Below are 14956 nucleotides of genomic sequence, written 5' to 3' on the forward strand. Positions count from 1 at the left end.
CACCACAATGTTGTAATTATGAGTGGCAAACTCTTTTCTGAGTTGGAGGCGTGTTAGAGAGAAAACATAGCGAACATAATGGATGCAGCGTTTGTAGTTGATGGCAAATTTGCTGAATTAATTTTTTTCAGTTACAATAAAATGTCTCAGGTTGCGAATACACCTTGGTTCCCTAAGAAGGGGGACAAGATAGTGCTTCTTGGTGTTGATGTTATAGAGAACACCATCAGTGTGGCCGGTGTCTCAGCATGTTAACAAACGGCAAAAATCAATAGCAGGTGGCAACCTATGAAGTCCCACATGGAGCGCCCAAACATTCGCATTCGCAACCTAAGACGATTCCTTTCTAAGTGAAATTTCAACACTGTGTCTTTGGTGTTGACGCTATGGGACACAAGACCCCTGCATCATGCTGAAGAAATGCCTGCCCCTCTAGGCTGCGAACGCGCACAAATAGATTGGGCATAACCTTAAGTGATCTAAGCCTGAGAGGCTCACAGGGAGTAGTCTACCAAAGGGAGCAAAGTATCTCCAAGCTGAGGTTACTGAGAAAGGCGACAGGTGAGGAGTGGACAGCAACTGCTCTGCCCAAAAGCCCATAGCTCCAACCTTAGTATCGCCACCATCCAAGGGGAGGATATCCTGACCACAACAAAATCATAAGGGAGGGAAGTAACGAGACCATGGGACACCCAAAGAGACTCTCGCAAAACAGACTCTGTACCCTAATGGAATCACAGGGGAGATTAAGCCCTACTTAAAACCCCAATGATAACTGGGAAGAGTGGCATTACAGATAAATTATGATACACACATAATCCTTATTCCCAAGATTATACCCTGACCAAAGTAAAGGGCACTCTCTAGAGACCCATATGGCTAATGATATCTGGTCTTAATGAAATATAAAAGAGGCTTTTACCTCTACCTTTACATGGATCTTGCTAAGAAGCCCACAAAAGCAACAGCTTTGCACAGCTTTGGTGGCAAGCCTACAGTTAGGATACCTCACCCAGTAAAGTTTACTTAGCTTGCGTCTTCAACAGGGAGCATCTTCACATAGCCCTGATCACATAATTCCTACACATTCGAATGTTGGAAAGGGAAAAATGTGGGCTGAGTATGGGTCCTTCCATGATTTTCCCACCTCAGTGTGAAGATAAGGAAGAAATGGAAGGCTCAAGAGCTGAACATGTGTGCTATGAGGCAGATAACACAGAGCTCATGTGAGTCCTCAGATGTAAGATAATGCCTTAAGGCCTGGCCATACTTCACTTTCTGCGCCCAGACGCGTCTCGCACGCAGTTGTGTCTGCGCATCTTTTAAAGTATTCTTGACCACGGATGCACGCGGATCACCGAGTTCGACACATGCGCAGTATAATTTTTTCTATACTCTTAGCAGACATCATGTCACCAACGGGACATTCGCTGGGCAGGATCGGAGAAGAAAAAAAAAGTGCATCCACCACTGCAACATACTTCAGAAGATACACCAAGTGACTTGCATAATAATGAGGCCTTTCAGTCAGGTAGGCTGTGAAAAAACCCTCTGTAATCATGTCTCAGCTCATCATAAACAGCAATACTGTGAAATATTATTACAATTTAAAATAATGGTATTTTATTATATTCTTTAAAATATAATGTATTTCTGTGATGCAAAGTGTCTGAACAGTTATGTTACCTCTATGGCATTTCATATAGGCTTTTAGCGTAAAAGCATGCACATTTGGTGAAATATTGATGGATTCTTATATGTTTATGTCAGTTTTCTATACTGAGGAGTAACATTTATTCAATATTTATTGTCATCACTATGAGCGCTGGATACTGTGTTTTCAATTCATACTTGCAGCCGGAGGGCGCTCTGTACACCTTTAGTCCACAAATTCATATAAAGAACAGGAACCATGAACTAACGGCATGTCTTCTACAGATCGCTAACCATGGCTTTAAAATCCAGATAAACACTTTTCAAGACAATAAATACACGATTGAGACAATGCATACAAGTATTGCCTCAGAATTTGCCTCTGAATAGCGCTGGCTCCGTAGGCATGAACGCATTAGCGGATAATGAACTGAATCACGGACTACTGACATGGCTCTCTTTTCATACAGATTACATAAACACAGAATGTTTGTTTTCGATTTGACTTGCACGATTTAAAACCTGACATTTCAATGTATCTTTAGACATAAGTGTCATTTTTTTGTCTTTAGTATTCATAAGTTACAGTTCATTTTCTGAGAAGTATCAGATTGGACTTCGTTCAGAGGGAGACGAGAGATCACGCATCATGTCAGTTTTCTTTATTTTACAAAAAGCACAACATTGTGTTTTTACTCTGAGTGTACACAAATAAAAGAAGACATTATATAGTTTCAATTGATAGATTACTTATGTCTCTATGACAAGAAATGACAGAGTATTTCAAGTCTGTTTTGCTGCAATGTGAAAAAAAATCCTGCAAACGCCGGCGCTTTACCCGACTCCAGAGAGTTAATTCAGGTGCTGTCCATTTCTTCTGATCATCCTTGTGATGGTTCCACACCTTCATTTGAATCCAGCGGTGTTTGATTATACTGATTGGACTTGATTAGGAAAGCCACACACCTGTCTATATAAGACCTTACAGCTCACAGTGCATGTCAGAGCAAATGAGAATCTTGAGGTCAAAGGAACTGCCTGAAGCACTCAGAGACAGAATTGTGGCAAGGCACAGATCTGGCCAAGGTTACAAAAAAATGTCTGCTGCACTAACGGTTCCTAAGAGCACAGTGGCCTCCATAATCCATAAATGGAAGACGTTTGGGACGACCACAACCCTTCCTAGAGCTGGCCGTCCGGCCAAACTGAGCTATCGGGGAAGAAGAGCCTTGGTGAGAGAGGTAAAAAAGAACCCAAATATCACTGTGGCTGAGCTCCAGAGATGCAGTCGGGAGATGGGAGAAGTTGTAGAAAGTCAACCATCACTGCAGCCTTCCACCAGTCGGGGCTTTATGGCAGAGTGGCCAGACGGAAGCCTCTCCTCAGTGCAAGACACATAAAAGCCCGCATGGAGTTTGCTAAAAAAAACACCTGAAGGACTCCAAGATGGTGACAAATAAGATTCTCTGGTCTGATGAGACCAAGATAGAACTTTTTGGCCTTAATTCTAAGCGGTATATGTGGAGAAAACCAGGCACTGCTCATCACCTGTCCAATACAGTCCCAACAGTGAAGCATGGTGGTGGCAGCATCATGCTGTGGGGGTGTTTTTCAGCTGCAGGGACAGGACGACTGGTTGCAATTGAGGGAAAGATGAATGCAGCCAAGTAGAGGGATATCCTGGACGAAAACCTTCTCCAGAGTGCTCAGGACCTCAGACTGGTACGAAGGTTTACCTTCCAACAAGACAATGACCCTAAGCACACAGCTAAAATAACGAAGGAGTGGCTTCACAACAACTCTGTGACTGTTCTTGAATGGCCCAGCCAGAGCCCTGACTTAAACCCAACTGAGCATCTCTGGAGAGATCTAAAAATGGCTGTCCACCAACGTTTACCATCCAACCTGACAGAACTGGAGAGGATCGGCAAGGAGGAATGGCAGAGGATCCCCAAATCCAGGTGTGAAAAACTTGTTGCATCTTTCCCAAAAAGACTCATGGCTGTATTAGATCAAAGGGTGCTTCTACTAAATACTGAGCAAAGGGTCTGAATATTTAGGACCATGTGATATTTCAGTTTTTCTTTTTTAATAAATCTGCAGAAATGTCAACAATTCTGTGTTTTTCTGTCAATATGGGATGCTGTGTCTACATAAATGAGGGAAAAAGATTAACTTAAATGATTTTAGCAAATGGCTGCAATATAACAAAGAGTGAAAAAATTAAGGGGGTCTAAATACTTTCTGTACACACTGTATAACGATCCAGTTTACAGCAACTTTCGTGAATAATAAAGCAAAAAAACACTTGATGGACATTCTTTATTTATAACTTTGTAGAAGAAGAGTTTTTTAAAAAAACTTGCTGTATTTATTTATTTATTTATTTATTTTTTGACACACAGAGCAGAAGACATAACTTGTAATTGAGTTGTACATTACTATGTTGCTAAGCTATATAACCCATTTTTAATTAGATGGAAGATGTATCAAAACTTTCAAGCATTAAATTAAATATTAATTTACTTATAATCATCATTTCATCTCGCCTGCCATTTTGGATTTATTTATTTATTCAAATTTTTATTTATTTATTCACCATGCTAAAATTAATGAATAACAAATGTATAAATATATCCACAGAAAACAAATGGTCGCCAACATATCAAAGTAAAACAATATTTTTACTATGGCTAATCAGTGTAAATAATCATTAGTTCATAATTATTCATAATAAGCCTTTAAATACAATGTTTTAGTAAAAAAAAAAAAAAAAAAAAAAAAATATATATATATATATATATATATATATATATATATATATATATATATATATATTGTTGATTTTTACTTTGTTTTTCACTAATCTCAATCTGCAAATAAAACTCAAATCGGATCTGAAAATTCTGCATATGCAAATGATCAGACCAACATGCAGCTCTAATACACTGGAAATAAATGACTTCTGGTCTGTTGTTTGGCGAAGACATTGAAAAGGTGGCAGTAGAAGGCAAAATAAATTTAATTGACTACCTGTTGGAACAACCCTCATGTCAAAAGCAACTATGATGTTTTTTAAATGCTGTCTACAGAGGCAGCACTAGGTTTTGAAACAGAGAAACTGTGTCCGTGTTGTAATGGGGTACTTGTCATCATGAGAGAACGTGTCATGGCTGTGTCATTTCTCTTGATCACAAAATGGAGTCTGATTGTGTATGTGTGTGCGCACACATGGGGGTGGGTGGGGGAAGTAAGACAGAAGAGAGAGAGAAGGAAAGAGAGAGAGGCTGTCACCCTGCCAGTCTGGAGACTGGGGACAGACATGCATCATTAGGTTCACAATGACAAGGTGTTATTACAGTATTTTTCATGTCCTCACACTGTCAGTGGAAACCTACACACAAGAAGACTTAAACCCAACTCACTCAGCATTACTTTCAAACAAATCTACTCAGACTTCCACCCTGATTCTGACTGAGAGTGAAACAATACCATGCCTGTCATGAGAAAAATCACACTTGAAAGAAAACAAACACACAACCAACCAACCAACCAACCACAGATATCTCCTTACTTTTTTAACCTGTACTATAACTTGTATGCATTATTTAAAAATGTTATATAAAAATGTTTTAACATGTATCATTCCATGCTTTATGTACAGTGGGGTCTGAAACCACTAGTGGAAATGCCTCTATTCTGTCGAAGCCGGCAGCCTCGTGGGCTTCAACATACATCATGGTCCCAGCTTGTGGTACTTTCCTATCTCGTCACCACCCCTCCACCCCCCACCCTCGCTTTACTTCCTGTCTGCTCTCCATACTGTCCACTATAAATAAAGGCAAAAGCACCAAAAAATACTTTTTAAAAAAAAGAAGAAGAAGAAAAAGAAGAAGAAAGAAAATGCTTCCGTTTTGGATAATTGATGATTTTCCTAATTTAATACTTTTAATACAATTTTAATATGATACCATTTGTAATATAATTTACCTTTAAAACGGTAAATCCAACAACGCACAGTCGCACACTGCTACTAAAATCTATTTTGTACCTTTAACATATATTGACAATCATAATAATAATGCAGGTGGTAAAAGAGGAAGCCACATGAAGAATCATGAAGAAGTTCTTCAGAAGTAGCCTTTCCACCAGCTGAATTATACTAGTATACAGAAGCTGCACAGAGTCATTTACACAAACACAAAACACCATCATGACATGACACTAAAATAATGCAATAAACATTCATTAAACAACAGAAGATATAACATAAAATCCAAATGTGCATAATGTAACTGATAACAAAAACATAAAAAAAACTTTCAAATGTGAAGTGTCACACAGGGAATTCGGGGAATGTCCAACCCGATCTCATGGCAGTTCTTATGTATTTTACTAGGTGGCTAATTCGTACAATTTCATACGACAAATTGATTTTTTTGCTAAATTGTACGTATTTTATGAGTTGCCAAATTTGTATGAATTCGCACAAATGACCTAACCCTAACCCCACACCTAAACCTCCCCATCACTGGGGTTCAGACAAATCATACGAATTTGTACGAATTAGCCACCTCGTAAAATATGTTGTGAGATAGTGTTGGAATGTCAGTTTACAGTTTTTCACTGTAAATTACAATTTGATTTGCTTTTTTTTATTCTAAAAAATGATAACAGTATTTTACTGTAAAATTACTGTAAATGTCCAGTTAGATCTTTTACAGTATTTCCCTGTATATAGTATGGGAACTTACTGTTAACCTTTTGTCAAGGTTAACATCATATTAACATCATATTGTCATCACATTGTTTTTACAATATTTTACAGTCATCATATTGTTTTTACAATATTTTACAGTTAAAATAACAGTCAATTTTTACAGTGTTCTTAATTTTCAAGGTTTTACAAAAAAAAAAAAAGTAGATTTTCAGTGTGGTCTCAGACTTTTGGACGTCACTGTCTATGATATAACAGCTCAGCAGCAGTCTGCAGATCTGCCACAGACTCTTGTCCACAGGTCTTCCTTTGTATTTTCTGAAGCCTTTTGGACAGGCAGTATCCCAGGAGAGCTCTTGTCAGAAGTAATATAGCAAGAGAGAGCGATGGATAGTGAGAGACAGATACAAGTTGAGGAAAGACCACACACTCTCGACTGTCCCTTTCTCCTTGCAGTCTGCTAGTCAAGGATCAGATGACTGATAAAGACACATATCCCACAGCAGAAGGTGGAGACAATCACTGCCGACTAGCAGACCCTGTCAATTAACCTCATGCCAGCACGATAAGAGCCTCGTAATGAGCCTTTCATATCAGCGGTGAGACTGGACCCGTCCCCTGCGTGACAGAAAGACTTGCGCTCCAATGCCTCCATTTGATAACAAAGGTTCCCCCTGTCAAATGATACATTACAGAGCTCAGTCTATGCTCTTATCTTTTGACATAGTTCACCGAGACGCCACCGTCCTTTTACTCACTCTGATCCGATTGTGAAAGATTGAGGTAATACAACCAACTTTCTCTGTCTCTTCCACTGTTAACAAGACAATATCGCTGTCACATTTGAGATAATGTGTTGACCATTGAGAAACTTATGTAACATGCTCTCTAGGTGACATTATGGCAGGCTGTCTTTCTTGACATTGAAAGCACAGTAAAATGCCTCATTAAGTGCTGTTTTCAAATACATTAAATATTAAATTCTGCGTAATACTATATGTTAAAAGTAGTCCAACACAATATGTGGATATCTGTGCATAAGAAATAAACATAATTTCTTGAATATCATACAGAAAGTCTCTGGTTCCATTGGCAAAACATTTTTGTAATATTTTCTAATTAAACTCTTTTAAGTATTATCATTTTTCTTCTTTACCACAGAGGCAGATACTTAGCCTCCGAAAAAAAAAAAAAAAAAGGAAAAAAAAAAAAACACCTTCCACCCACTCCAAGTGTTCCCACTTTGTGGCAGTTATTAGGAGCTAATAGAATTGCAATGTTGCAATATGCTGATCCAATTACAGGATCTACATTAGCAATTAACTTCCAGCTAAAAATAACAATAATGCCAATTACATGCATAAATAATCATATAATCAGCATATTCTGTCACCAGACAATTATTGTGATTACCCCTCAGTTTATGGAATGCTTTGCCAGAGGGATGTGTACACAAAGCCATTCTCATTTCCCCTCGCTTTCTTATAAATTACCAATTTCATTTTGTGCAAGGAGCTCGCAAATGAAAAATCAGCACACTTAAATATCCTCTAAAATGAACATTCGTGACTATAAGTACTGCTTATGGAATAGGACATTTACTGTACAATTTACAATTTCAGGATAGCTTAAGCATAAGACACAATGACAGCTCTCATCGTCTTTTTCTTTGTCTCTTGAAAGTTGGATAGCGGGCAACCTCTTTTACTTTTTTTGATTCAGACTAAGATCGTTTGTGGTGGTGAAAATGGACTTTTAATGTCCTTCAGTTTCATGTTGCCGTCTGGGTCTAGAGTGCTCGTTTTTGCTCAATGTCCGGTTCACCAGGGTTGAGAGAAGGTCTCTGACTTCTTCTGCTGGCAGAGAAACAGAGCACAGCTTGCAGGGAAAGCCCAACGTTGGTGTTCCGAGACAGTATCTTGGAATGAACGACTATTCCGTATGTTAGGCTGACATGCAGGATGAGGACAGGGCCGTTGTCGGCCACAGAGAGGAATGACTAACAGTTATCTGGCAGAGCTACTTTATTTTACACTTGGTCTGAAAAGATACACTTACCTATACAGAACTGATATTCTGACACAGCTAAATACTGTATACCTGCATTAAGAGATGACAATCTCTTCATCCTCTAAAAGTGTGTTTATCCACTCGTTTCCATGGAAGCAAATGTGGTAACCAGTTTCCTTTGTTATGTAGATAATATCCCAAGATTTGGTCATTTAAAATTATTACACCCTAAGCACTCTGTAATGCTCTGCAATGATCCAAATAGCACAATATTTTCAGTGAGTAGCATGCGAAACCAAGGTTACCAAGCCTGTGGCTTCAGCACAACTGCACTTTTTCAACACATTCTTCATCATTCATCAGTCAAGCTTCCAGTTTTTCTGTAGTGTAGAGGGTGCTACATTGTGTCATTGTGTTATAACGACAACCACACAGGGTTATTGACGTTAAAGGATTAGATCACTTTAAAATGAAAATTACCCCAAGATTTACTCACCCTCAAGCCATCCTAGGTGTATATGACTTTCTTTTTTCTGATGAACACAATTTGAGTTAATAAAGTTAATAAATATCCTGACGCGTCCAAGCTTTATAATGGCAGTGAACGGGGCCAACGAATAAGAAGCTCAAGAAAGTAAATCAATCCATCATAAACGTTCTCCACATGGCTCCGGGGGGTTAACAAAGGCATTCTGAAGCGAAGCGATGCATTTGTGTAAGAAAAATATCCATATTTAACAAGTTATAAAGTAAAATATCTAGCTTCCGTCAGACCACCTTCTGTATTTAAGTACAACTTCTGTATTTCTTCACTTACGAAGAAAGTGTAACCGACGTCACGTAAGTTGAATACGGAAGGCATAGCCATAGGAATTTTGAACAGGTATTACAATTTCTTTGTATTTTGAATAACTTGTTAAATATGGATATTTTTCTTACACAAACACATCACGTTGCTTCAGAAGGCCTTTATTAACCTCCCGGAGCCGTGTGTAATATGTTTATGATGGATGGATGCAGCTGATGCACTTTCTTCAGCTTCATACACATTGGTCACGTTCACTGCCATTATAAAACTTGGACACGTCAGGATATTTATTAACATAAGATTGTGTTCATCAGAAAGATGAAAGTCATATACACCTAGGATACCTTGAGGGTGAGTAAATCTTGGGGTAATTTTCATTTTAAAGAGAACTAATTCTTTAACGTTAACTAAAACCAAAACTACTGTTATTAATAGAAAATAAAGCTGAAATTAAATAAAATGTTAATATTTTATGAAAATCTTAAACTAAACAAAAATTAGAAAAGCAGCTTTGGAAACTAACCAAAATAAGTTTAAGCTGAAGAACAAAAATGACTAACTGGAAATAAATAAAAATAAATTACAATAACAATATAAAAAATAATAACTAACAAAATTTAAAAAAAAAAAAAAAAAATTCGGTTAGAAAACCAAAAATATAAAAATAAAATTCAATTCAAATTAAAGCTGCAAGCAGCGATGAAAAGGCCCTCGCACCTGGGCTCGCCCTCACCTGGTGGCCTTAGGAAAACTGAACAGTGGGCGATATTCATTTAAGCGGATAAATAGAGGAGAAATATGTAATAAGTAATTTTGATGCACCACAGTTCCTGCTGCCAGCAGGTTGTGCTTTGACTATGTAACACAGTTCGTAAATATGGGAAGAAGGAGGCGGGAACCGGCAAACATTCAACCAAACTTTAATTCAAAATAAACAAATACAAAACGAAAGTAATGCCGGCAGACCCTCACGGACGTCTGCTGGCCACACAAACATAATAAAACATAAAATGAAGTCCAGGCCTGGTCCTCTCTCGTCCTTCACTGTCATCGCTCCTCCTTTTATGCTCCCGGAGCGCCTCCGTGAGGGACTCAAGGCCGGTGCCCCCCGCAGGTGATGCTCGTTATCACTCGCGTCACCGGCCTTGCGCCGTTCCCTCATGGCTCTTGCCCGCCCTGCTCGTCACAGACTATAACTGAATATTGCCATGAAGATGTCTTCAGGCCAGGACTTTTATCAAACATGTGAAGTTTGGGGCAGTTACAACAACTTCCTGTTTCATGCCGTTAATCGCATACATTAGCACTCAGCCAAATGTTGCATGATTTAAAGTGTTTCTTGCCTGTTTGGTACTTAATGCCATATTTAAATGTGTTTCTGGGAGTGAATTACAGTGTAAAGCATGCCATTTCCTATTATCAAGTAGATGTCTTCAGACCTGGACTTTTATCAAATATATGAAGTTTTGGAAAGATCGGATACTGTATGCCTGAGTTACAACAATTTCCTCTTTCATGGCGAAACATGGACACGCCCTTCAGCAAAAACTCAAGATCTTCGCAATTAGTTTAAATAATTTAATGTCACAAAGGTCTTTAGATTAAACTGAACAAATATGATGTGTATCTGATAAAAACTGTACCGAATTTCATACTTGTACGTAAAACTTAGCGCAAAGGGTGCTTAATGGAAATTTTGTAGGTGCATTTTGCCACACCTAATTCTGAAACCCATGTCAGATGTAGCTAAATTTTCACCACTTCTGACGTGTGTGCAAAGTTTAATGAGTTTTCGAGCAAGTTTAGGACCTCAAAAATGAAATTCAACTTAATTTGCCTTTGAAGAAGGCAAAATGTGGCTGCTATTGGACAGAATGTCACTCGGTTTCAGTGGAGGTCTTGAGCTGAGCCTTAAAGATGAGCATTTGTATGAGATGGGTGAGAGGTGTACGTGTGTGTGTATGTGTGGCATATTTGGGTGAGAGCGGTCTGAGCCGGATCCACTGGGCAGCAACAGAGCAAATTGCAGCCGGCTTCTGGGAACACTTTCCATATAGCAGCTAAAGCTTGGGGCTCGTGTGTACTGTCTCTGTAAATAGTGTTAAAGTGAAAGGGGAGGCTAGCGGCCATTTTTGGCCTGGCATCTCTCAGCTTCTCACTGACATATGCTGTCTGCATAGGACATACTATTAGTCACAAGGGGGGAAGTTATAAATATGTACCAGAACAAACAGTTGAGGTCTAAAAGTTTCTGAAGACTGCAGGCCAGGGTCAGGTTGCATAATGGGATAATAACAGGTATAGGTAGACCTCTTTATTTATCCATAATAATGTTAGCCCGGCTAAAGTCTAATGAGCTCCTGCTGTCCATCTAAATGAGTGACAACAGAGACAGCTGTAATATGTCTATCCATTGGTACAGTAGCTGCCATGTGTATTTGATTTTTCTCTATTGTTTTTTTATAAGGAACACAAGGAACTGAACGGCTGCTCTTTGCAATACATCAGTAAAATAGGCCACAATTTTTAGAAGTTCAAAGGAAGAAATTACTTGCTTTAGTGTTTAAACAATGACACAAAGTCTCTTCGATGTCTGCAGGACATTTCTTGTGACCAACAAGATGAAGATCACTTCATTCTCTTTATATGCAGCCAATTACAATGCACCAGTCCTGCTCAGCTGCCACAAGTGCTTTTTATAAAAACTAAACCTTCAGAAGTGGCCACAAGAATTGAAGGAATTTACCATCCACACAAAACCCGTAGATTTGTTGCAGTTCATATAATTTTGGTTTTGGCTCTGGAATAATTTGCAAGCGTGCACTTCATATGAGATGCTTTCGTGCAAAGTGCAGCATGTTGTGTGCTGTGGACGGCAGTCTGGAGTAATTGAGGTCATTTGATATGCACCATTTGGGGGTCCAGCCCTTACATATAATGTGCTGTTTTGACATGAGTCGAATGAACCCTTGCCATACCACCTTCAATGCTCTTAAATATACTGTACACTAGAATCCATGTCTGAATATCATCTCAAGTCAGCCTGATCTCATTAGTACTCATAAGTAACATTTACATGTACATTTGGAAATGTAATCAAACATATAAAATATACATCATCTAAAATGTATCAAAAAATACTTAATATAACCAAAGAATTCTTTGTTTTAAACATATAAAGTTACATTTTACTGCTAAATAGATTTTTTTTTTTTTTTTTTTTTTACTTGAACCCCTAACCCAACTTGTAAAGGAATATTTCAGGTTCAGTACAAGATAAAGGTTTAATTAACCATAAAAATGAAAATTCTGTCATTAATTACTCACCCTCATGTTTTGCCAAACCCGTAAGGCTTTCATTCATCTTCAGAACACAAATGAAGACTTTTAAGCCACCATTTTTAATAAAATCTGAGCTATTTCTGTCCCTCCATTGACAGATGCAACTACCACTTTGACCAGTGCTTGAAGTGGAAAAATAAAAGTGGCGGTACTCCTGATGCTTGATTCAAATTCAAAACACGTTCCTGAAGAAGGGAGGGCACGGTGGGCTTCTGTACGTACAACATGTCGGAAGTGCTGGTACACAAGGAAAACTGGCGGTACGCTAAAAGTAAAAAAAAAAAAAAAAAAAAAAAAAATGACCCGGCACGTACCGGCTCACTTCAAGCACTGGCTTTCATTGTGTTTACACCTGGTGTCACTTCATGCGTTTTCTCTGATCGGATAACAATCCGATCGTGAAAAGACCAGGGTAGCGTTTCCTAAAAGCATTGTAAGCCTAAGTTGACCACCAATGGAGCTACGATCAAATTAAGGTTACGATGCTTTTGGGAAACACTGCCCAGCTCTAAACGCCCTCCGAAACGCATTCAAGATGGATATAAATCCGATCGCTCAAACCACTTCAGGAGGTGGTCTGGGACACATTCCAGTCAAAAGTGAACAAGTCTAAATGCATCTGGTTGTGGAAACCACATATGTAAATTTAACTCCTCCCAAAAATACTAAAAAAATAAGTTTGCGAGTGTGTTATAGGCTAAATAACATGTTATAGCCAGATATGACAGCGCTACTGCAGCACGCATCGCTACAGATGAGCTATCTATTCAGCAAGACAATGCAAGCTGCCGCAAATCAAACTGAAAGTAAGTCGCAGGCGCTCATCTTCATTAAAAGTAATAACACTAAATGATCTTAACAGTGCTGTTCCCACACTCTCTCCTATTGCAGTCTTTGATTTTCCAATTAGCTGAATTAGCAATGTTGAATTATGATAAATGGAAGCTCAAGCATACTTGCTTGACGTGCAAGAAACAATGAGTTTAATTTTCATGTGTTATGCAGCACTTTTGAGCTTCTGCAAGAATAAATGTTCTCACGCGTCAAGCAAGTTCCATAGATTCTGTTTTTTTGTTTGCTGATCAATGTTTATATGTGAATAAAACTGTAAATTAAATCTGTTTGTAAACGGTAATGCTATCAGTATGATAGGATATACAGTAATGGACCAGAATGCTAGGTTCACTAAAGAGAGCAAGAATAAGAAAATGCACATTAACACAAATCAGACAGACCAAGAAAATGACTTTCACCAAGATGGTTTTGATTTACTTTGTAAGAAAGTTTGAATGGATGTAAATATGAAATGTCAACAATGAAATTAAATGACAATGAAACTATACTATATAAACTAAACTATATATATATTTGTATTACATTTGTTACTTTAGTTTATAAATCGTCCCTTTTTATATATCAATACATATAAGGCACAGATCACTTGATAAATCGTGAATTCTCTTCTTTTCGTCACTTTTAGGGTTTTCAAACTGGGAGGCATCTCAGGATCACAGCTTATTCCAGACTTTGACAAAAAAACCTGACCTGTTCATACAAACAGCGCCATGAACATCATAGACAATTAATATGTCTTTTAAACGTCACATATCTTACACACAGTAACTCAACTGGATGAAAAATACAATTTGAGCACTTTTGTCACTCAATACATAACCAATTATTTACATAAATGATTTACATAAATTATAGTAAATACTCTACTAATAAGCATTTTTAAGCTCTTCAGAAACACAATGCATACAGTTTCAATACATTACACATGCCAACTAGACAAATAAATGCATATAAACTCACATAAAACACTTTTGAACATGAATATAACTCATTAATACTTAATTTCAGAGAATTGAACATTATATTATTTTGAAACTCACCAAATCCGGGGGATTTCAACAATGAATCAACCGCATTGGATTCTACAGGGCCCACAATCAGCTATCATCCACTTCAATATCATCAATCTTTTAATCCGCTTTGATAACACCCGCGATCTGCAAAGCGTGTGCTCTCCGTGCGATTATTTCGTCTCATCTCTGTGACACCATACACAGCGCCCGTCATATAACAAAATATCACGTTTGTTTATTTATTTTTACATTTTTTCTTTGTTCACAGCACAGCAGAACAACTTTAATAATACATTATATATTACTTTAGTATTTTAAGTGAAAATATAATTATTGCAAATTACATTTTTTTTTTTTCCTAATCAATTCAATTCTGACCTGTGTAACACCCTCCCCCCTTAGGTCTATGCAAGTCCCTTTGCATGGCTGTAACCTAAAGGCCTGTACTCACTGGGACAAATATCGTCACGCACTTATCGTCAGCGTTTTTCAAGACTTTTTCTGTGTTCATACCCAAGCTATTTTCACTGGCAATGCGCAGAGTGAACGTGCAAATTC

The sequence above is a fragment of the Chanodichthys erythropterus genome, chromosome 13, assembly GCF_024489055.1.
Source record: "Chanodichthys erythropterus isolate Z2021 chromosome 13, ASM2448905v1, whole genome shotgun sequence".
In the NCBI taxonomy this organism is placed as follows: Eukaryota; Metazoa; Chordata; class Actinopteri; order Cypriniformes; family Xenocyprididae; genus Chanodichthys; species Chanodichthys erythropterus.